Here is a 22,918-nt window from a genome sequence, read left to right as displayed (position 1 = left end):
GGAATTTTTCAGAATTGCAAATCTGACCACATCACTACCCTCCTCTATAATTTGCTTTCTTTCCCATCAGTAGAAATGGGCTCCAGCAATCCATCCTACATTCACTTTCCTTCCAAACAAGAATACACCATGCAATTGAAATGTTAAATTTTCGAAGTCAACATACTACACTTCAGCAGCTCTGTGATCTCCTCAGTGTGAGTACCCCAACCAACTGGGCAGATCACAACCCCAACATTCTTCTCATCCTGTGTAACTCCACAAGAATTTTGCTCAATATGCTAAGGGTCTTTTTCATGACCTCTTGGAACTTTATGGACATCAATACAATATATGTTCTAACCACCTGTTATCCCTTTCTCTTGTAATATAACCAATCTACCTTTTCCAGTCATATATCACCAATATTGTCTTTTGTGCTCAATTTTTGCTTTTGGTTATTTTGGTGTGTGCAGTTCATCCTTGGCCAAGTAATATGCTGCCACTGATTCATGCTTACCATGGTTTCTCTCCATTGTCGTTTGGTTTGTCTTATAATTTTGATTCCTCAGAGATTATAGAATTCAGAGTCAAGCTGAATGATCAAGATAAGTCAACAATCATTTATTAATTAATAATTAATCATTTATTGCTACATGCCCTGTATTGTGCTACATACTGGGAATAGAACTATAAGCAGAAACAAAGACAATCCTTGCTTTCAAGGAGATTACATTCTAATGGAGAAAACAAAACATAAGGGAGCTGAAAAAGGAGGGAAAAGGAAAAGGTACACTCAGAGGAAGGAAGCAGGATTAGAGGGGATAGTAGATGAAGTCCTGACTGTCAGGGGTAAAGCCCAGAGAAGAATAAAGGTGTGGCTGGTCTAGATGCTTTCCTTAAAATGAAGATTCTGAGGGGAAACATCCAAAGAGAGGAAGGGGTTTCAGGGTAAGGATGTGCTTCCAGTGTGAGAAGGTGAGAAGTGAAGAAAATATCCAGGTTGAAGATATAGCAATGGCATGCTAGAGAAAGTTCAAATAATTAGGAATGGAACCCAGATTAAAAAGAAGACATTGCTTTTCTGGTCACTCTCTTTAAAATGAAAGTTAATATAAAAGAATAGCAGTAAAAAAAAAGAATAGCAGTGTCAAAAACTGGTTTTGGATTCAGGGAGAAACTTGGTGTCATTTCAAGTCCTGCACAATTTTCAAAAAACAGGACAGTTTCTTCCCTTACTCTTATTCAATTTCTGGTCAAATTTTAAAATTGAATAATATCTTAAATTTACTTACCACAAAAGCTACCTGTATATTGAATCATGCCATGGTAGCCATGTGAAGTTACGTGAAAGTGAGGGTGGTCCCCAATACATTGTGTAAACCCCTGAATCAAAATTTTGAAAAAACTTAGGCCCTCAGGATGGGCATGTTGCCACCTGCATCAATGAAGGGAACATACACATCAATGAGGTTACAGATCCATTTGCCTATTTAAGTAATGAATTATATAATGAATTCTTTTATAAAGCAAAAACTATTTCCAAAAGGTAAATGAATACTCTACTTCCAATTTATCTTGAGTATAAATCTGTATTTTCACATATTGTGTTTGTTTATAGCAGGACACTTTGTATAAAAATTATATCCTAAGTTATCAGAGGCCAAACAAAAGTGATTATGATTTATGGGAATGCATTGATAGTAGTACTAGTTTGATTTAATTGATTGTATTTATTAAAAATGAATATTGTTGTTAAATTAACATTTAAATATTAATACCAACAATTCTGTATTGTCCTGTCTCTTGTTGGCCTGGCTACTTTGAGAATAATCCTCTTCACTTTATAATATAATATAATATAATACTCACATTTTTCCCCATGGCATCCTACCTGGACTCCTGATTCCAATTCCAGAAAAATACTTCTTGAACTCATCTTCCATATATCTGCCAAAATAATTTTCCTAAAACAAAAGTCTGACTGTGTCATTCCCCTGTTCAAGAAAATTCAATAGCTCCATGGTGTTTCTAAGATAACATACAAATTTCACTTCCTGCCCTTCATTAGAGTCCTTCACAATCCCAATCCAGCTTGCCTTTTCAGATTTATCAGTATTTCCCTTGGCTCCCTATGATGTGGCTTTGTTCTATAAACTTAGTATTTCACCTCCTTCCTCTCTTCTTCCCTTTGTACAGACGCTTGCACATTCCCATAATAGGCTCTCTCCTCATTTTCCTCTCAGAATCCTGAGCTCTCTTCAGTGCCCCATTATGTGCCATCCCTTTCAGGAAGGTTTTTCCTGAAGCCATGAGTGCTCTCTTCCTTGTCCTCCTCAATTTATTATGTATCATAGCTCAGTTGTGCACATGAGATAGCCTCCCTGTAGAATGTAAGCTGCCCTCTAGGCAGGAGTGGTTTTGCCTTTTGCATCTGTGTCCACCACATATAGCATGTGTTTAGATGTTTTTTGATTGCATTGAATGGTATCTGATCCTTATATTGTGCACATGTTTCTTCTAACAATGCAAATAATGGATCTTCCAAATTCTGTGCCAATCTTGCTCATATCTTCCTAGACATCTCCATAGGTAATAAATCCAATGTACTGGAAGCTTTGTTCTTTTACTAGACTGAACATGCAATATACCATTCAAACTGTCAATTGTTTTCCTCCATTCTCAATAAATAACAGATGTCCCTTTCCCTCATACATAGGCTCCACAAGATCTTTTATGCCTCCTAATTGGTCTCTCTGCCACATGCATCCTTTCTCCGATACATCTTAAATATAGCTACCAAAGTGATTTTTCCTAAATTACAAATCTGACCACATCACTACCCTACCCCACAAACTCCAGGGCCCCCTTATGTCTCTACAATCAAATAAAAGCTCTTCAACTTGACTTTCAAAGCCCTTCACAATTTGGCCTCAACATCCTTTCCAATCTTTTCCATATAATACTCCCCTTCCTATAATGTGGTGGTGGTGGTGGTGGTTGTTCTTCATACTCAAAAAGGACCAAAATGATGTCACTGGTGATATCTTTTGGCTCAAGCATAAATTGAATTTAAGTGAGGCAGTCATTAGCCTCACTGTTCTAGATTGATTGAAGTCTAGTGTCAAGACAAAACTCAGGATAACTGATGGTGGCTCAGGATGCTATGGATGACCTCCCAAGACGGTTTTACTAAGGCCTGGCTGCTCATATGCTATGGCTTCTTGGAGCTAAGGTGAGAGCTGGATGACAAGTGGACACCAAAGAAGGAAAGCTGCCCTAAAAAGGACTCACAAGCCCTCACACCAAAGGTACCAGTCTTCTCTGAATAGCCCCAAACACCCTGTACTTTCCAGTAGAGCCAAACTGGCCCACTTAGTATTTCTCACATATGCAGTCTTTGTTCCATCTCTCTGCCTTTGTGTTGGCCATCCCCTTGCCTAGGATACTCTTCCTCTTCACCTCCACCTTTTAGAATCCCTTATTTCCTTTAAAACTCTACTTAAGAACCACTCTTTACATGAAGCCTTTCTTGAGTCTCCCCAAATGCAACTGTCTCCTTTCCCCACCCAAATAAAAAAAAAAACTACTCATGTTTACTCCATATATTTTTTGTCTATATAAATGTTGTCTCCTCTTATAGAATGTAAACTCCTCAGGAGCAAGAACTTCTGCTTTGTATTCCTAATGCTTAGTTATGTTCCTAATGCTTAGCACCCTTGCCTGCCATACAGTGATTGCTGAATTAATAATTGTTAAGAAGCAGCTGGGTGATTCAGTGGATCAAGAGCCAGGTCCAGAGATGGGAGGTTATAGATTCAAATCTGTCCTCAAATACTTCCTAGCTGTGTGTCCCTGGGTGAGTCACTTGACCCCCATTGCCTAGCCCTTACCACTCTTCTGCCTTAGAACCAATACCCAGTATTGATTCTAAGATGGAAGGTAAGGGTTTTTAAACAAACACTTGTTAATTCATATTGATTTGGGGCAGCTGGATGACTCCATGGATTGAGAGGCAGGCCTAGAATCAGGAGGTCCTGTGGCCTCAGATACTTCAGATACTTCCAGGAGGCAAATGTGGCCTCAGATACTTCCTAGCTGTGTGACCCTGGGCAAGTCACCTGACCCCCATTATGTTCTTCTGCCTTGGAACCAATACACAGTCTTGATTCTAAGCCAGAAGGTAAGGGTTTTTTAATAAATAGTTATTCATTAATATTGATTAATGTCATCTTGCTTATAAGTCATTATTGGTAACATCCTAGAGTCTACTTATGCCTCTCATATATCTTTCCATTGTTTTTTAAGTTGTTTGAAATTTATCTTTTTCAAAGTTCATGGCCTTTTATATAATATGGTATGCTACACAATATCAAAGAGAGAATATTAGACTCACTGAAAACATGCTGCAATTTCCCAAATTCATTACTTCTTTTTCTTCATCTTTCTCTGTTCTAGACCCACTGAACTGTCTATTTGCAATTCTTATAGAAACATTTAGGAGAAATAATTGTCATTTATTAAGTGCCTGCTTTGTGCAAAGCATGTTTTCAGGGAGGTCATTTTCCAATGAGGCGGATGATACACACACACAGGAGATTTCAGCAGCAAGTCAGATGGAAAGTTCTCATGGTTCTTAGGGTGCAGGGGAAAGGCAGGGAGTAATTCTTTAATTAACTAATTAATTAAAGTAACTGAGTTAAAATGATTCTTTAATGCTGTTTCCAATAATGGATGTCTATCTGTTCCAATGTCAAACTATTTGACTAGTGCTAAGGACTTTGTTGTCAAACATTTGTTTCTGGGTCTTCAGTAGCTGTGGTTGCCAAGGAGGCAGGGGCTATAACACTTTTTTTTAAACCTTCACCTTCTGTCTTAGAATCAATACTGTGTATTAGTTCCAAGGCAGAAGAGCAGTAACAGCAAATTAGGGGTAAGTGACTTGCCCAGGGTCACAGAAAGCTGGAGGAATTTTGCAGAAGTAGTTGGTAGGATGTGTCTCCATAATATCTGAGGGGATGATAAGGAAGTCTGGTCTAGAGGCAGGACCATAGAGAGGATGGGGCAGGAACTGCCATTTGGGTACTCTAGAGTTTAGGGTCCTGGACTGACTTCATCAAGGTTAGAGGAGAAGTGGTGATTCTAGGTTTTGACTCACTGGGAACATGCAATCTGGTCTCTCAGGGCATCTAGATAGGACAGTGGATAGAGTGCTTAACTTGGAGTCAGGAGGACCTGGGTTCAGATTTGTCCTCAAACACTTCCTAGCTGTGTGACCTTGGGCAAATCACTTGACCCCAGTTGCCTAGCCCTTACGCTCTTCTGTTTTAGAATTAATACCAAGTCAGAAGTAAGGGTTTCAAAAAAAAAGCAAATAAACAAAAAGTACTGCCTTGTACACTAATCCTGTTAAGAATTGGCAGGAACTTCAAGGGTCATCTAATATCACTCCTCATGTTACAGATAATGGAATTATCGATTTAGAGCAGAAGAGACACAAGATGTCATCTACTCAATCCCCTCATTTTAAACTTGAAGAAATTTGGGCTCAAGGCTATTAAGTGATTTGTCTAATGCTACATAGAAAATAAGTAGCAGGGCTGAGATTGAGCCTAAATCTAGTACTTTTATAAGTTTATAGAGAGCAATTTGATAAATTTCCCTTACAAATACACAATTGATGAAGCAAGTATTTATTAAGGGTATAGTATATGTAACAAGCTCTGTGCTAGAGATAAAAAATAAAAAATGAAATAATCTCTTTCCTAGAAAAACCCACAGCCTAGCTAGAAGAGACATATCTCCTTATGTAGCTAGATGAAAAATAAATACAACATAATTTGAGGAAAACAGAGAAGCACTAGGGACTGAATCAAAAAAAGACTTCTAACTATATGCCTCCATCTAGGCCAGAGCAACTTAATATGGATTCTGTTGGCTTTTTAAAAAAAATATTATTTTGATAGCTACATTGCATTATAATTGGTTTCCTTCATAATATTTTATGCATTTAAAAATATTCTGAGAAGGGGTTCATAGACTCCACCAGGCTGCCAAAAGATGCATTATGAATTTTTCATCCACTTTGTTTTTATCTCATTTTGAGTGTGGATTACTATGGATTTCTCTGAAGGGTTTTGAAATATTATCGTTATTACAATATCATCTGCTAATAAAGAAATTTGAATACCCTTGAAATCAAGAGAAAATCTTTTGTTTTAACCTTTCATGCCTGTTATTTTCTAGTACATTAACAAGATTCATTTGGTGCAGATATATATTTCCCCCTTTACTTGATTAACTAGCTCAACAATTCATGGTACAAAGTTTTCTTTCCATATCAGTTATGGAATCTCCAATGATTCTGAGGTAGGCAAAAAGAACACTTTGTCCCCAAACTAACCAAAGAGCCTTCAAGGCTGAATTTGATGAACTTGGTCAAATGTTTTCTTGAAATCAATACATGTACACAGTAGCAACTAACAAACTCTCAGTGATTTGTGTAACTATAAAGATGTATCCCACTACAAAAGAAATCACCAACAAAGGCATTTTCATGCTTTTATCTAGGATGTCTTTGATGCATTCACAGACCAGGCATATAGAGATTTTATAGAGATGAAATAAGCTATAACTATGTCCATAGTTGCTAATGTTTTAATGGTCATCTTTTTAGGATAAATGGATCTTTGCCATTCTTTGGATTCTTCCCCTCTTTGGTATATCTTGAGAATAAGTAGATAACTTGATGCTTTTATCAGTATGAGCTATAATGTTGTTATATTATTACATTACTATGTAAAAAGTAATTCCAATTCTATCTCTATCTCATCTTAACTCTTCTCACCAGCTTTGCTTTTATCCAGGGTCATTTTCTGCTTACATGTGTAAATAAAAAATTGACCAAAGTGTGATTTTCTCCTTCATATGCACTATACAATAGAAACTTCTTTTCCATAACCATTCATTTGCAAATGGAAAATAATCATACAAAATGGGGGACATTTACATACATTGTAGTTTATGGTATATATGAATTTGCAGGCAGGTTTTTCCAAAAAGAAGAATAAAAAGAAAAATTAAGCCTTCTTAAGAAATCTTAGTCTATTCCTTAAAATTCCTGAAAGTTCTTATAAACTAACCAAAGAGCATCAGCTAAGCTCCATTAACCAGCATTAAATTGGAGCAAGGCACTGTCATAAGCATAGCTAAATCTGCCCTCTCTAAAATTCATTATGAGAACAACTCATCTGGCTCAAACAGCACAATCAAAATGTAATAAGAGTTTTAGAGGTATACAAGTATAGCAATATCATCTCTGGACTTGGTCTCCCATCTCGCACATGCATAAGTCTGGTTCACTAGGGCCTAGCTAGCTGCACTCCCCTCAGGGTTCTAGAAGTAACATGAAGGGGCTGGAGGTGTCTCTTCCAACTGTCAGCCCCAAAAGTATTTGCCATCTATTATTGATCAGAGCCAAAATATCATCTATTCCAGTTAATATTAGTTGACTTTTATAAGGAGATTTTTACTGAAAATATATAGAACCAAAAAAAAATAAAATACATGCTCCCCATACCCACCCTGAGATGATTAAAGCTCCAGTGTCATCTGAAGCTGATACTATTAATTGAATTTTCCAAGGGGATTTTTCCTGAAAAGATATCAAAAGGACAGAAGTACAGCATCCCTTAGGGAACTGCCAAAACAAGACACATTCTCCCTTCTGCCACCTTAGTCCCAGTAGAGTGTAGACTCAGATTTAAAGTGATTGCTACAAAGCAATTTCTCACAAGTTTCCATCCAAATGGAGCATGGATAATGGAGAATGAAGAAAGTAAAGGGTCACTCTCTTCCCTGTAGGAAATGTTGGGTAGATTCACTACTGGGCTGGACTAAGCAAAGAGATTCTGTCCCAAGCTTGGGCCACCTTTCTGAAATCTCACAAGGCCCTGCAACAAAACCAAAGAATACATAAGCAGGAAGCAGCCCCATCCCAAAGACTTGCCACCCGGTCTTTTTTTTTATGCTTTTATATGCCATATATATTGCCCAGGTATAAAAAGACTTTATACCTCATGGGCAGCAGAAAGGGAAGAGAGGCACATTTCTCTTTTGGGGCATTTCTTATACATTTTCAGATCCAACTTAGCCAAACCAAAGGCCTATTGTTTACCACCCAGTAAGTAGACCAGAAACACCTACATACACTCTAACATAGAGAGATAGGCAATTCCATGTGACGACATTATGGATTTCTAGAAGCAGGTTCCCCAAGACTGCCTGGGTGTTCTACCCTTGCTCCTGGGACTGAACCCTCATTGAGCAATCCCCCTGTTATATGCTTATGCCAATGTTTACCTCAGTAGATCATGAGACTTGTTCAAAAGAATCCTATTTTATTTGTAGCAGATGAAAAGAGACACCACAAATTACTTAGCCTCTCAGTGCATTAAATGTATCACCCCTTGAATCGGACCCCTTTGTGTTTCATTTGAGATAGAGTGAGTTGTCCATGGTCACCCATGGAGTAGTGACAGAGTTGGGACTGGAACCAAGGACATCCATCTAATTCCTAGATCAGAGCTCTTTCTACTATGGCATGCTGACCTGGAAAAGTAGATGTGAATGCTTTGGCACCTAGATGCTCTTAAATAGAGGGCAGAGCTATAAATCAATTTGAAAGTTTCAAAAAAGGGAAAATTTAAAGCAGAAGGAGAAAAACCAGGCTGAGAGTATGGAAATGCTAGAAAATCAAGACATATCCTGGAAGCCAACCCTACCAGGAAAGAAGGAATTTAGTTCAAGGAGATCCCATGGGTGTAATCCAGGCAAGCTATTATGCCAAGATTTGGATGACTATAAAGCATGCATCTATATAAAAGCAATTGTAAATAATGAGTTTCTCACTGTTTTTGTTGTTTAGTCGTTTCAGTTGTGGCTGACTTTTCATGACTCCATTTGAGGTTTTCTTGGCAAAGATACTGGAGAAGCCTTCTTTTCTTCTCCACCTCATCTTACAAATGAGAGAACTGAGGCCAATAGGGTGAAGTGACTTGCCCAGGGTCACACAGCTAATAAATATCCAAGGCCAGAACTTGAACTTAACAAAGACGAGTTTTCCTGTTTCTAGGTCCTGTGCTCTATCCACTGTCACCTAGCTGCCCAAGAAATGAGTTTATCCCTCTATTAAAATTCATCTACTCATACCTCATCCTGGCATAGAGGTGACCTTTTGTTCTCAAAGGTTCTCAAAGTAGCCTAACCACTTTACAGGTCCCAATAAGATAAAAAAGCTTTTTTTTTTTTTAAATGAGCCAAGGAATACATAATGTGCCTGCTGCCATCTAAAAACCAGGCTAACTAAATTCAAAAATACTCATCACCACATGGTTGACTTCTAGATGATGACATTTTGGCTTTAACTTATGGGACCATCTTCCTCAGGTATAAAATAAACTGGGATATGTCATGAAGTATTGAAGTATATAGTTTACTCCATCCATACTTCTCCCCAAATCTCCACCCACTGTAGTAAAGTTATTTTAATCCTCTAATCCTCAGACTATATGTGGCCTCTCCTGTAAAAAGAACATACAGAGAAAGGAGAATATGGCAGAGAAAGTCTGTGATATTCAGAAGCAAAGCCTTTGGAGTGGAAACCCCAGAGGGAAATGTGGGGTCATGGCTCTGTCACTTCCTAGCAATTTGTGGATAAGTTTGCTTCCTTTTCCATAAAATGAGGGGCTTAGCCTAGGTATTTCAATATAATACTCTTCCTTTGTAATCTTATGTGTTTATTTTATCCATTTAAAAACATTATTCTATAGAAAGGTCCCCAAGGCTTCTCCAGATTTCCTAAGAGGACTATGAAACAAAAATGGTTGGGACTCTTAGCCCTAATATTCTATGTTTCTGGTTTATTTTCTAGTAGCAGCAAAAACAGTAGGGAGAAGAGCAGCTGAGTGGCTCAGTGAGCCAGGCCTAGAAATAAGAGGTCCTGGGTTCAAAACTGGCCTCAGACACTTCCTAGCGGTGTGACACTGGGCAAGTCACTTAGCCCCCATTGCCTAGCCCTTATCACTCTTCTACCTTGCAACCAATACACAGTATTGATTCTAAGACAGAAGGTAAGATGGAAGGGAGAAAGGGAGGAAGGAAGGAGGAGAGGGGGGGGAACAATAGGGAGCCTTTTGTATGGAGACTGTACGGGGTTATGTTACTTATAGCATGTATCTGGAACTTCTCTTGTATGTGTTTTGCAAAGCTCAAACAATTAAAAAATTAAAATTCACATTTTCCCCTGCAAAAAAAAGACTACAATTTTGTGTACAATTATGAATATGGAGGAACCTGAAGTAATTATCAGTCATAGGCTTAGGTCTGAGTGGTGTCTGTCACACCCCTAGGTCTGAGCATGCCAGGGGCAGCAAAGGTGTTACACAAAATCAACACAGAGATGAATGGGGGCACAGAGTACCAGTCAGAGTGTGATTACTAGAACTGACAATAAATTTCAGCCATTAAGTGGGAAATGGTCTGACTGGAAAGCCAGAATCTTTGCCTCCAAGCTGCTGACCATTGTGGTAATTGAGCTACTGGCATCATAAATCTCCCCAAGAAGAGACACTTAGACTTCTCAAACAAGGTAAAGTTGAGTGATGGATAGTTCTATGAGACAGTTTAGCCCTAAGGAAGTCCAGAGTGGCTGTTTAGCAAATGAATCATTAGATGGGTAGCCAAGGAGACCAAATGGAATGCCTCACTGGTCATGATGCACTATCTACCATGTCAGAACAATGTAACTCATTGCCCTCTCCCTCATTCCTGCTAATAGTTTTCCAGGCATGGGAGACTACCCAGCCCTGGTGCTGGGGGACACAGTGCCCCCATTAGGCTTCTGTGTATCATTTAGAGTTCCCAGTGCACATTTACTCAGCTCCTAAAGAACTGACAGACAAGGAAAGGATAACTCTAACAACCAGGTCTATAGAGCCTACAGTTGCTTATGTGTGTGCTGGGTGGGCCATGTTCAGAGAATGGGCAGCAGCAGCATCTCTATAAGCAGCTGCGATACAGTGAGCTGGGGTGAAAGAGTCATAATCAAAGCAGGGAAGAACATAGTTAGAGGCACCCTGAAATTCAGTGGAGCCAAGCCAGAATCATCTGAGGAAAGCCAGACGCCTTAACAGGGAACAAAAGGGCTCTTAGCATGTATGAACAAAAGCTTTAGGGCCAGACCTCAAGTCTCCAATACAAACAGCATTGACAGGCTCTGCCAATAGTGACTGTAATAGCTAACTAAACCATCCCATCAACTCAGACAGTCTTCATGTTCCAACACCAGAGAAAGAAACTTTTCGTGCATTTGTTTTAGCCCAGCCATATGTCTGATTCCAGATCACTGAAGGGGCTTCACTTGCCAACACAAGGGAAATCCAACAACATCTCACATTATACCAGAGGCCTGCCTTTCCTAGGCACCCCGAGCACCGCCACCCCCTTCATTACAGTGGAACTACATGGCAAGTCTAGCCCTCAGCAAAATAAGGAAGTAGGGAAAGTTTGTCTTTGGTGCCTCATAATGATACCCCCTTCTCCTTCCCAGGGTCCATGGTTTCTCCCCTTCTCCCTGTCACAACCATAAGCTACCTATAAGAGCTAAACATATTACCCTCTCCCCAGAAGTATTTGTATTTAGCAGGAATTAAAGTCTTATGATAAAAGGATAAAGTTCTAAATGTATTTCAGGCCTCAGCAAGCTGTTGGCAAAGGATTTAGGGGGTATCGAGTCGTTTGCCTTGAAAGCGGAACAAAAAAGAGGACGTGTCTATCTATTCTGGTGTACATCTGGCCTCTGGGGTGAAAAGCTGTCACCTCTTGTCTAACAAGATATTCTGTTCCTAAAGCAAACAGCTAAAGCTGCAGGGGTCAGAGGGGCAGATGGGGTTGTGTGCTTCCCCTAGGCATACAGTTTCTGTTAGTACTTTTGGTGCTCCTTCCATGTGACCTTCAGAAACACTGCTGAAATAAAATACTTTTTCCTTCTTGGTTTTGATTAAACTGGTGCCTGCTACCCCTGCACATTAACAGTGTGAACTGACAAGCCAGGCAGGGTCATGACTACCCCTCCTGTTCTAGCCAAAATCCCATCGTAGAATATAGGACTCGCTCCCTTCACCTCTTGACAGGGTGACGTGGAGTTTATGTTCTTGGCTCAAGTCCTAGAAGGACAGAATCTACATGTTGTAAATGCCCTTTGGTTATGTTATGTTCTTTCCTTATGTGCTTCCTCTCTCTCTTCTTCTTTTCCATATGAGTTTCTAGTTCTTACTTTCGTTCAAAGGAGGCTGCTGAAGTAAGACATTATCAGAATTAGAAATAGGCTGCTTTCCCAATAGATGTGCAATGCATTTAACGAGGACAGACATTTGCTTTAGTAGCCCAGTCTCCATCAAATGAAGTCAGCTATGTCTTAGGGATGAACAGGATGCCTTCACTCCTGATGCCTGAGGTTTCCAGCCCAGATTCATGTGTGTGTGTGTGTGTGTAAAAACAGCACATTTTTAAATTTTGTCCTTTGTATTTGAAAGAAATAAGTCCCACACTTCTAGCCTTGAAATCTTTATTAGTTTAAAATGGCTCTTTGATTGAGTTATAGAACCAATCAATCAATCAGAGGCACAAATGAGATGTGAATGAATTCTAGGCATCTCTATTGAATCAATTAATCAAAGGCATAAACTAGGTGCATACAACCTAGTTAATCATTTTGGAAGGAGTGAAGTGCTTCCAGCCATTGAAAGATATAATGAAATGCATTAAGATGGGTTGAAAAATTAGGTGCACCTTTCTGCCTAGGTTTAATGGAGGATATTTCATCAGAAGAATTCCAGCAAATGCATTTAGAGTCAAGTTTCCAGAATGCTTTGTGATGGCAAGAGATGGAGAGGATTGCAGTGAACCCAAAGGGAGTGTCACACTCCCCTTCTCCCTCCACTCACCATGTGGAATCAGTAATAGATAGTGCATTTGACCAGGAGCTGAGAAAAGGAAACTTCAGGATTATACAAGGTCCCTAATCCTCAAGGCACAGCAGGAAGCAATATACATCTCAGGGGAACTCCCTGGGGTATACACAAAGGAAGGAAAGGACTTCTCTCCAACCAGGAGTTGCGAGTTATCCCATTGCTATATGTGCTCTTTTAGTTTAAGAGCATGCTCCAAAATTTGGGAAGAATGTTTTTATAAGCTTTACTACTTTAGTAAACATTTTTTAAACCCCTTCCTTCTGCCTTGGTATCAGTACTAAGACAGGAGCAACAAGGGCTGGAGGACCAGGATTAAGTGACTTGCCCAAGGTCACCCAGCCAGGAAGTATCTGAGGTCAGGTTTGAACCCACTGATTAAACCTGACTCCATGTCTGATGCTATATCCACTGTACTTCATAGCTGCACCTTAAACATTTGTTTTTAAAAGCTAATTCACTCCAGCTGGCTAACTAAGATCAAATGATAATCAGTGAGGAAAACAACAGTAGGGGCTCATGAGAGAAATCACAGATCTTCAGCATTATCCTTAGAACCTAAAACTGAAAGGTAGTCAGTCAGTTGTGTGTGAGTAGGGGGATGGATTATTACGAATTTGGTAAACATGAACAAGCAAGAACATTTCCCTATACAAGGAGCAGAGGAAAAGAACTGTAAACACACGGGTCTCTAGTACATATAGCTTGGAATTTTTTTCTAAATCTTGATTTCTTTCAAATTGAACACCATAGTTCTAATATTGCTTTGCTTGTCTATGTCGCCTGCTCAATGTCCTTCTCTCTTCTCTGTACTTCATTTTCACTATTGTAATTCTCTCACTCTCCCCTGCCCAGCAAGAAAACTCACCCTAGTAATAAGCATAGTCATTTAAAACAAACCCATTTAATGGTACTGCCTGGAAATGGGCATCTCGTTCTATATCTCTTTTCCCTCACCTCTCTGTCAAAAGAAAGGATATATACTTCATAACCAGTCTTTTGGAGTCTTAAAGTCTTTCACAGTTATTTTTATGGTATTATAGTTTTTTTAGAAATGTTCCCCTGGTTTTTCTCACTTAATTCTCCATCAGTTCATACAAGTCTTCCTAGGTTTCTCTGAATCTGTCCCATTTTGTCATTTTTGTGGCATAATATTCTATTACATTCATATATCATAATTTGTACAGCCACCCTCCAGTTGATGAACACCCAATCTATTTCCAGTTTTTTACTACAACAAAGAAGAGCTGCCTTTAAAAAATGCATAAATAAAGGTCCTTTCCCTCTATCTTTGACTTCTATGAGGTATATGCCTAGGAATGGTATCACTGCATCAAAAGGTATACACAGTTTAGTGACTTTGGGAATACAGTTCCAAATTATTTTCCAAAATCATTCAATCAAGTCATAGCTCCACCCAGAGTACATTAGTGTGTGTGCACTCCCACAGTTCCTAGCTCTGATCTAGATGATTTCAGGATGCTCTAACAGTGTTCTATCCTTTTCTGACCATGTTCCTTTCACCTCAGCTTTTCACATGGCAGCTGCTTAGAGATATGGATACTCATCTAGGCCTGAGCAATACATCTTTTTAAAAACCTAAGCAATTTCTCCTCTGTCTAGCTCCAACTGTCTCTATTATAGTGAAGACTTCTGGAAGGAAACAGAGCCAGTGCCTACACAGAAGTATCCCATTAACTCTTTCTGAGACTATGGGTCTCTATATAGTTTCCTGCTACTTTTTACAAAAGAAATAATAAAGGGAGGAGAAAATGGAGATGGAACTTCTCACTTTGTTTGAAGGATTTCATGCTGTAACCTGATTTCTAGTTCCAGTCCTACAACCTTCTAGTTATCCAGCTTTAGGCAGCTCACTAAACATCTCTGAACCTTTTTTCCTCTTCTATAAAATAGGATGACTAAAGCTTTCCCTGCCTACCAGTTAGGATTGTTATGAGGACCAAATGCCCAAATCCCATCTCGTCCATGAAGACTTCTCAGGAGTCATCACTTTCTTCCATCAACTACCATTGTGTTCTATTCCTTCCTTTTTGTACATATTCACCTTAGACTATATGTTATTATTCATGTATGCACATAATCTACCCTACTGAACTCTAAGCTCCATGAGGGCAACAACTATGTCATATTCTTCTTTGAAACTTCCACAACACCCAGCCTTGAACAAAGTAGTCAGTATTTGTTAACTATGTGCATGAATGGATTTTGAAAATGGTACATTATACAAATGTGGGACATTACTATTATTAATCATTTTAATGTGCTGGGAGCTCTTTCAAGGGAAAGAATTCTTTGCCTGAAAATCCTTTCATTATCAGTATGGATTATGTCCATTATTAGGAAAATTCCTTCAGCATATTATATACATGTTCACATGTGCATTTAGGTATTTCAATGCATCTGTGATCTCACTGATGTAGGTATTTCCTCCAATGGTACAGACCCTCACCATGTAAATGGGCCAACTTTCCTTTTCCATCACTAATTTAGGATTCTTTGTCAGTTTTCAGTATGCTACAAGGTTCTTTATAGCCATTCAGGGACAGCTGAGATACAGTAGAAAGAGCATTCTCTCTGAATTCCAAGGACTTTGGGTTCAAATCCTGTCTCTGAAACTGACTTGGATAAGTCACAGCCTCCTTAGACCTCATTGTTGGATAAAGGGATTAGACTAGATAGTTTCTGATGCCCCTTCAGCATTAGACTAGAATCTCCTAGGATCCTATGGGTCTCTTTTGTCCTTTAGGAGACTTACAAATCTGATTCCTCAAAGACTGTGATTTACAGACTTATTATCATCATTGGAACCATTTCCAAAGTGGATACTGCCTCTAAAGGAGGCAGTCTGTAATCCATCCATATCTTCTTATCCTGTGTGATTCTGGTCTGTCTTCCCATAAATCTACTGTGCCTGAGGGTCTTCCTCTGGCATTCTTAACATTGTGTAGATATCAAGGAAGCAGATGGGATGTCCTTTTGTTATTCCCCACTTCTGCTACCTACCTAACCAACCCAACTCCCTTTGTTATGATATTCTCTCTCTCTCTCTCTCTCTCTCTCTCTCTCTCTCTCTCTCTCTCTCTCTCTCTCTCTCTCTTTCTGTCTGTCTCTCTCTCTGTCTGTCTCTCTCTCTGTCTGTCTCTCTCTCTGTCTCTGTCTCTGTCTCTCTCTCTCTGTCTGTCTCTCTCTCTCTCTTCTTGCCACCCCTTCATCTTACACAACTCTACAATATTTTGTTGGCAATGTATTATAACCTTCACATCCATCATGCACTTCTCCATTACTCTTTGGTTGACAAACAACTTTTATTCTTTAAAGACTGTAGTGTTTCATGACTTGCAACATCAGTGGGGGTAAAATGATGTTAAAAGGGTGGCCTTTGTTTTTAGGGAGAAGCTTGGAGTTATTAAGGGCACTATGCAATTTCCCAAAGGCAACCCAGTCCACCAAAATATATATCCTGATGAACCAGCTCTATGGGTTCTCCAGACAGAGAGCATGCCATGGTCTGAGGTGGAGGCATTATTCATCCACTTGGTTTTACCTATGTAGATGATTAAACCAAACTCCTTTGTAAGACTATGAATTTTATTAAGAGGCTGTTCAGTGTCCTAAGCTTTATATAGTTAAATATCATTAACAAGGGGCAACCAAGATGACTCAATGAATAGAATTCCAGGCCTGGAGTCAGGAGAACCTGTTTTTATTTCTGATCTCAAGACACTTCCTAGCTGTGTGACCTTGGGCAAGTCACTTAATCCTGTTTGCCCAGCCCTTGCCCTTCTGTCTTAGAGTTTTACTGAGACAAAATATAAAGGAGTTTATAAATGTCATTAACAATACAAGAATCTAGAGGACCCCACATAGAGAATCTCTCTTCCATTTGTATTCTTCACTGGGCATCCTCCGTGTTGTTGATAAACATCTTTGGCAAGCATATATCTCCCCTTTTTATGTCTCACTTTGTACTAATAACCACAGTATCATGGATCAAAGTTATCTCTGTTGCTACATCTTTCAAGGATTTCTGTATGATTTTTGATATATGGGAGACATCTTTTTGAAAGAGCCCTTAAGGTGATGTTTTGATCTGCCAAATCAAAGCAACCAATAAGCATTTCTAAAGTTCTACTTTGTGCCAAGTGCATTATGCTAGACACTAGTTTATAGTCAAAAAAATATGAATGACTGGATGATCTTATGTTCTCTTTAATTTTCAGTCAAATTGTGAAACCTTTGTAAAGAAATGAGTTGCTACAGTTTTGTTATATGTGAACCCTTTCCATTCTCACACCTTCAAGGATGCCTTTCCTGTGTGTTTATAGTCTTAAAAAGGTTTGTGGAGAGAATCGAGTATATGGGTCAATAGTAATTAATGTTCTTTTGGTTGCCTTTCTTTTATTTTATTTTTTCAAAATAATAGGGTCCAAGATTTTTCCCAACCATTTTGTGTCCTCCCCCATTTCAGATACCATCAAAGTTATGTCACCTCTGTTTATAGTTGGTCTGGTCTACGCACTCTTTCCATTTTTTGTTTTATTTTATGAATTTTCTGCTTCCACATATAGCACTTTGGAGACTATAATGTTATGTGGTAGTTTTATTGTTAATTAAAGGAGAAAATAAATTGTTAGACAATAAAACCTTCTCAGAGAAACAGATTAGATACAAAAAAAACAACACAGATGTAAACAAACCTAGAAGCCTAGTGTTTGATAAGCCCAAAGACCCCAGAAAATGGGATAAGGGCTCAGTGCTATTTGACAAAATTTCTGAGAAAACAATCTGGAATCAATTCGGTCTAGATCAGCAGCTCATACCATATACTAAGATAAGCTCAATGGCTTAGATATAAAAAGTCATATCAAAAATAAATGAGAGAAGCAAGGAAGAAAATATCTATCAAGGCTATGTATAGAGGGAAAGTTCATAAACAAGTGAGGGATAGAGATTATAGTAGATAAAATGGGTGTTTTTAATTACATGAAATTGAACTAATACAGTTAAAATGAGCAAGAAAAGTAGGAAAAATCTTGTGTATCAGGTTTCTCTGAAAAAGTTCTTCTTTTCAAGATATATAGGAAATTGATTTAAAAGGATAAGAATAAAAACCAGTCCCCAGTTGATATGAACAAAGGATATGAACAATTTTCAAAGTGATAAATCCATACCATCAAGTCTTGAGAAAAAAATTCTCCAAATCCCCAGTACTAACAGAAATTCAGATTAAAGCATCTCTGAGTTATTAATATCAGATTGACAAAGGTAACACATGCAGGAAAACGACATATTGGAAGAGGAAGAAGAAAATAGGCACTCAAGTGGACCATTGGCAGGGCTATGAATAGGTTCAGCCATTCTGAAAAGCAATTCGGAACAATGCCCAAAAAGCTACTAGACTATATACCTTTGACTGAGAAACACCAATAGTAGGCCTATAACCCAAGATGTCAAAAAGGAAAAAGATTAATTTGTACAAAATGTTTTAGAAACTATTTCTAGTAGCAATGAACTGGAAACTGGGGAAGGTAGGGAGAGAGAGGCATCCATCAACTGAGGAATGACTGAATAAATTGTGATTTATGAATCTAATTAGTATTATAGTGACTTGTAAGAACTGACAGAGTGAAATAAGAAGAATCAGGAAAGTAATTTATACAATAACAATATTGTAAAAATGAACAGTTTTGGGGCAGCTAGGTAGCTAAGTGGGTAGAGAGTCAGACCTGGAGATGTAAAGTCCAGGGTTCAAATTTAGCCTCAGACACTTCCTAGCTGTGTGACCCTAGGCAATTCACTTTACCCCAATTGCCTAGTCCTTGTAGATCTTCTACTTTAGGACTGATACTTAGTATTGATTCTAAGACAAGAGATAAAGGTTTAACTTTTTTTTAAAGATGAACATCTTTGAAAGACTTTTGAATGATGACCAATTCATTCACCAGCCACAATTCCAGAGGATCAGTAATGAAGCATACCTCCTGATAGAGGGATGATAGACTCAAAATGCAAAAATAAGGGACAGCTAGATGGCTCAGTGGATAGAGAGCTAGGCCTGGAGACAGGAGGTCCTGGGTTCAAATCTAGAAGTAGATACTTCCTAGCTGTGTGACCCTGAGCAAGTCATAACTCTTATTGCCTAGCCTGTACTGCTCTTCTGCCTTAGAGCAAATACATAGTATTAATTCTAAAATGGAAGGTAAGGCTTTTTTTTTTTTTTAACTCCATTTAGTATGCTGGTACACACCTTTCTGAGACAAATAGATTGCTTGAGTTTAGTTCGAAGCTATAGTACAGCTAAGGCCAATCCAGTGCAAATATAATGAGCCTCCCAGAAAAGGGGCTACCAGGCAGTCTAAGGAGAGGAAAGCTGGCCTGGATCAAAAAAACTAACAGGTTAAAATTGCTGTACCAATTCTAATTGGGATTAGGTTCTAAGTAGCTGCTGCATTTCCAGCCTGGGTGAGTTAAAGAGACCCAGTCTCAATAGCAATAACAAAAAAGATAATACCACTTTTGTTCTACTTCCATTGACCTTTACTCAAATGATATCTACCACATTTTTTACCTCAAATTGCTAGATTTTGCTAGATTTCCTCCCAGGAGTATATCTTTTAAATACACAATGCTGTTCTGCCCTCTCTTTAAACTCCCTTTTTCCTTTTGAATAATGTATATGCTTGCAAAGCCATATTCCAAGTATAAGTCCCATCCTGCCAAGTCTTAGTGATATTGTTCAATTGTCCTCGTTATATGATGAGCTCTAGTTTCCTGTACCTATTATACATTCTTTGTGTATTGTATATAGACACCTGAAATCATAGCTTTTATTACTGATTCTCTTCTTAGATATTTTTCTTGTGAGTTTCTAGGCATCTCTACTACTACTTTTCTTCTAGCATGGTATTTACTTCCTACAGTATTTAGCGTGATAGATATATGTGGGCAGTTTCCTCCCTTCCCCTTTCTATTATAAAGAACTTTTATGTGATTTGCAATTTTCAAAAAACTTTAAGAAATTTTTTGCCAGTCCCTGTTATATGTACTTCATTCCTGGCCAAGAGCTTGTCATTCTAATATGGCAAACTATGGTCCAAAAATCAAGTTCCAATCTAGAAATCAGCACCCTAACCACAGTCTCACAGAGACTATGGGATCAAAGAAAAGTAGAGAAAAATAAGTATGGTTCTTGGGATTGAAAATGAAGCCTTTGAGGAAAGCTTAAAGGAACTGGGTTATTTTACAGAAGGACAAGGAATAATTTAATATTGAGCCACAACTTCTAAACGAAGTTATAATAAATTCCAGTGTCATCTCTTCCATGAAAGTTTATTTTTCTGATCTTCTTGCCCCAGAAATAAACCCTTTCTCTTCTGACTTACCATAGTATTCCTAACTTATTCCAAAAGCAACCACCACCACAACAATAACAAAAATAATAACTGAACATTTGCCAAGCACTTTATCGACATTTCCATCTAATCCTCAAAACAATCCTCTCAAATAGGAATTATTATTCCATCTTATAGATAAGGAAATTGAAGCTTAGATTTAGGGTCATACACCAATAAATATTTTGGGGACAGGATTTAAAGCCACATCTTCATGATTCCAAGTTCAACGCTGTACTATGCTATGATGTATTTAGGGTTATTTCAGAAAAATGAATAAAGCATTTATTAAATGCATGCTATATATAAAGCATTGTGCTATGTATGGAGTCACAAATAGAAAAGTAAGATAGTCCCTGTTCTCAAGGAGCTTACATTCTAATGGGAGACATAATATTTGGGAAAGGGTTCAGCAGCAATTCAGTTGGAAAGTCTCATGGTCCTTAAGGTTCAACAACAAAGCAGCTGATAATGACTTTTCTTTAGTGTCATTTCCACTAATAAAATATCAATTTCTGATTTTGAGCTATTTGACAGTATAAGAATCAAGGACTTTGGTGAAGAAAACATTCTTTTCTGGTTTTTCAATAACTGTGGCTAAATCTGTTGAAGTTGCCAGGTTGCATCTCTACCAGGCTTGTTTCCCAAAATAATGACTTCAGTGACAGGACAAGCATAGCTATTCCAAAGGCTCTTTGATTTGGGTCTTTTGCTATCTCCATTAGAGTTTGAGGGGAAATGGTGATCAGCATGGTGGTAATAAGAGATTGACTTGCCTGGCATTTGCTGCCACTTTTAGCTCCCTCAAGATGCCTTCTGCTTCCCCTAGGCTGGCTTGCCTGCCTTCTGAGTGGCAGTTGGCAATTGGTGGGGATGAGTAGCTCCTTCTCCACAGGAGTTGATTCCCTGGATGATGACAATAAGGAGTGGGCTAGAAGCAGAACCAGAAGAACCTATATTGTGGGGGATACTACCCCTTCCAGGGCTCCTGTGCTTATCTGCTCATTAGTGAATGAGCCAAATGACCCTCTAAGGTGGTTTTTTGGTCCTACGATTCTTTGATTCACTTTGGTTACATAGAACTAAACTAAATGCAAGACATTTCCTTTCTTTTCTTTCTTTCTCTACTGATCTCAGTTAATATGTTGCTCTGACAGGTGTTACAGAAAATGTAGTCGAAAATCAGGAATTAGACCCAGTGGAAGAGAAATTGCGCTCACAAATGGAGGAGGAAAAAAAAAGGTACAACTTAATTCTTTTTTTTATTTTTAAAAGTATTTTATTTTAGGTATCAAGTGATAACATTTGTACAACCCAGGGGAAATGTTTATCAGCTCTGGGAGGGGGTACGGAAGAGGGGAGAGAAAAAAGTGAATCATGTAAACCTGGAAAAGTATTTTAAAATAAAAACTATTTTAATATATTTTATTTTCCCAAGAACATATAATAACAATTTTCAACATATGATAAGATCCAAATTGTCTCCTTCCCTCTCTTCTCCCCACCACTACCCACACAGAAATGGTAAAAAATTTGATCTGTGTCATATATGTATGACCATGCAAAACACATTTCCAAATTGATCATTGTTGTGACTCATAAAATCAAAACCCCAAACTAAAAATACAAATAAACTAAAGTGAAAAATTGTATCCTTTATCTGACCCCAACAGTTCTTTCTCTGGAGGGAGATAGAAGCATTCTTTGTCAAAAGTCCTTCTGAGTTACCCTGTATCATTACATTGCTGAGAAGAGCTAAGACTTTCACAGTTGATCATCACACAATATTGCTGTTTCTGCATAACCACTTAAGTCTTACTAATCATCCTACAAATTAACAAGTATAAAAATGGCATACAGCATATACACAAAAACATTCATGCTCTGTGAAGAAACTACCAGAGGCAGCCTCAGAAGGTTCCTATGCCTTGACCATTAGGTCTAGGTAAGTGACAGGGATCAAGAGATTTTGACAGTGGCCCCATGGCCCCATCTTTTCCCTTTGTATTTTCTAGTACCTCTCTGTAGTAATGAGTCATGAGAACACACAGAAGTTACATTACTAGGGAGTAAAGAATCTCAAGGTACAAACCTATATAGTCAATTACAGATGAATGGCATATTCAGAGAAGCCAAATTTCTGTATTAAACTGTACAGACAGTTTAGCACTCAAATCTGGCTTCCTGGTTCCAATCTGTTTCATATCCAAACTGAATAGGCAACTTACCAGTTAGCCTCCTTGTCCTAGAAGAAGAGAGAGTCCTCTGTGGCTGTGTTCTAGGTTTAATCCCTGGTTTCAGAATGTAGTTATATTCACTGACAGTCCCTAATAACCATAAAATACCTATGTTCCTCCCTTCTATCCAGAACTTCTACAAATGCATCTGTTTATTCTCCTGGAACATTTAGCCCAGCTCAGTGCTCAGGAACTATATATTTCCCCCTTGCTCTTGGCTCAATATTTTTTTAATATCTTCTCCTTCATCATTTCTTTTTCT

General features: G+C 38.4%; 1 protein-coding gene across 6 annotated transcripts in view; it reads left to right on the top strand.

Annotated features, from left to right (window-relative positions):
- KIF6 (kinesin family member 6) overlaps nucleotides 1-21,642 on the top strand; it is a 495,811-nt gene extending 474,169 nt beyond the window's left edge. For all 6 annotated transcript variants that reach the window (XM_056818172.1, XM_056818176.1, XM_056818171.1 and 3 more), the window contains one exon: nucleotides 21,577-21,642. The gene's annotated coding sequence lies outside the window, so the exon portion shown is untranslated. The remainder of the gene's footprint in view (nucleotides 1-21,576) is intronic.
- The last annotated feature ends 1,276 nt before the right edge of the window (nucleotides 21,643-22,918 follow it).

The sequence above is a fragment of the Monodelphis domestica genome, chromosome 2, assembly GCF_027887165.1.
Source record: "Monodelphis domestica isolate mMonDom1 chromosome 2, mMonDom1.pri, whole genome shotgun sequence".
In the NCBI taxonomy this organism is placed as follows: Eukaryota; Metazoa; Chordata; class Mammalia; order Didelphimorphia; family Didelphidae; genus Monodelphis; species Monodelphis domestica.
The sequence above is the reverse complement of the archived record's forward strand: the minus strand, read 5'-3'. Positions and strand labels throughout refer to the sequence as shown.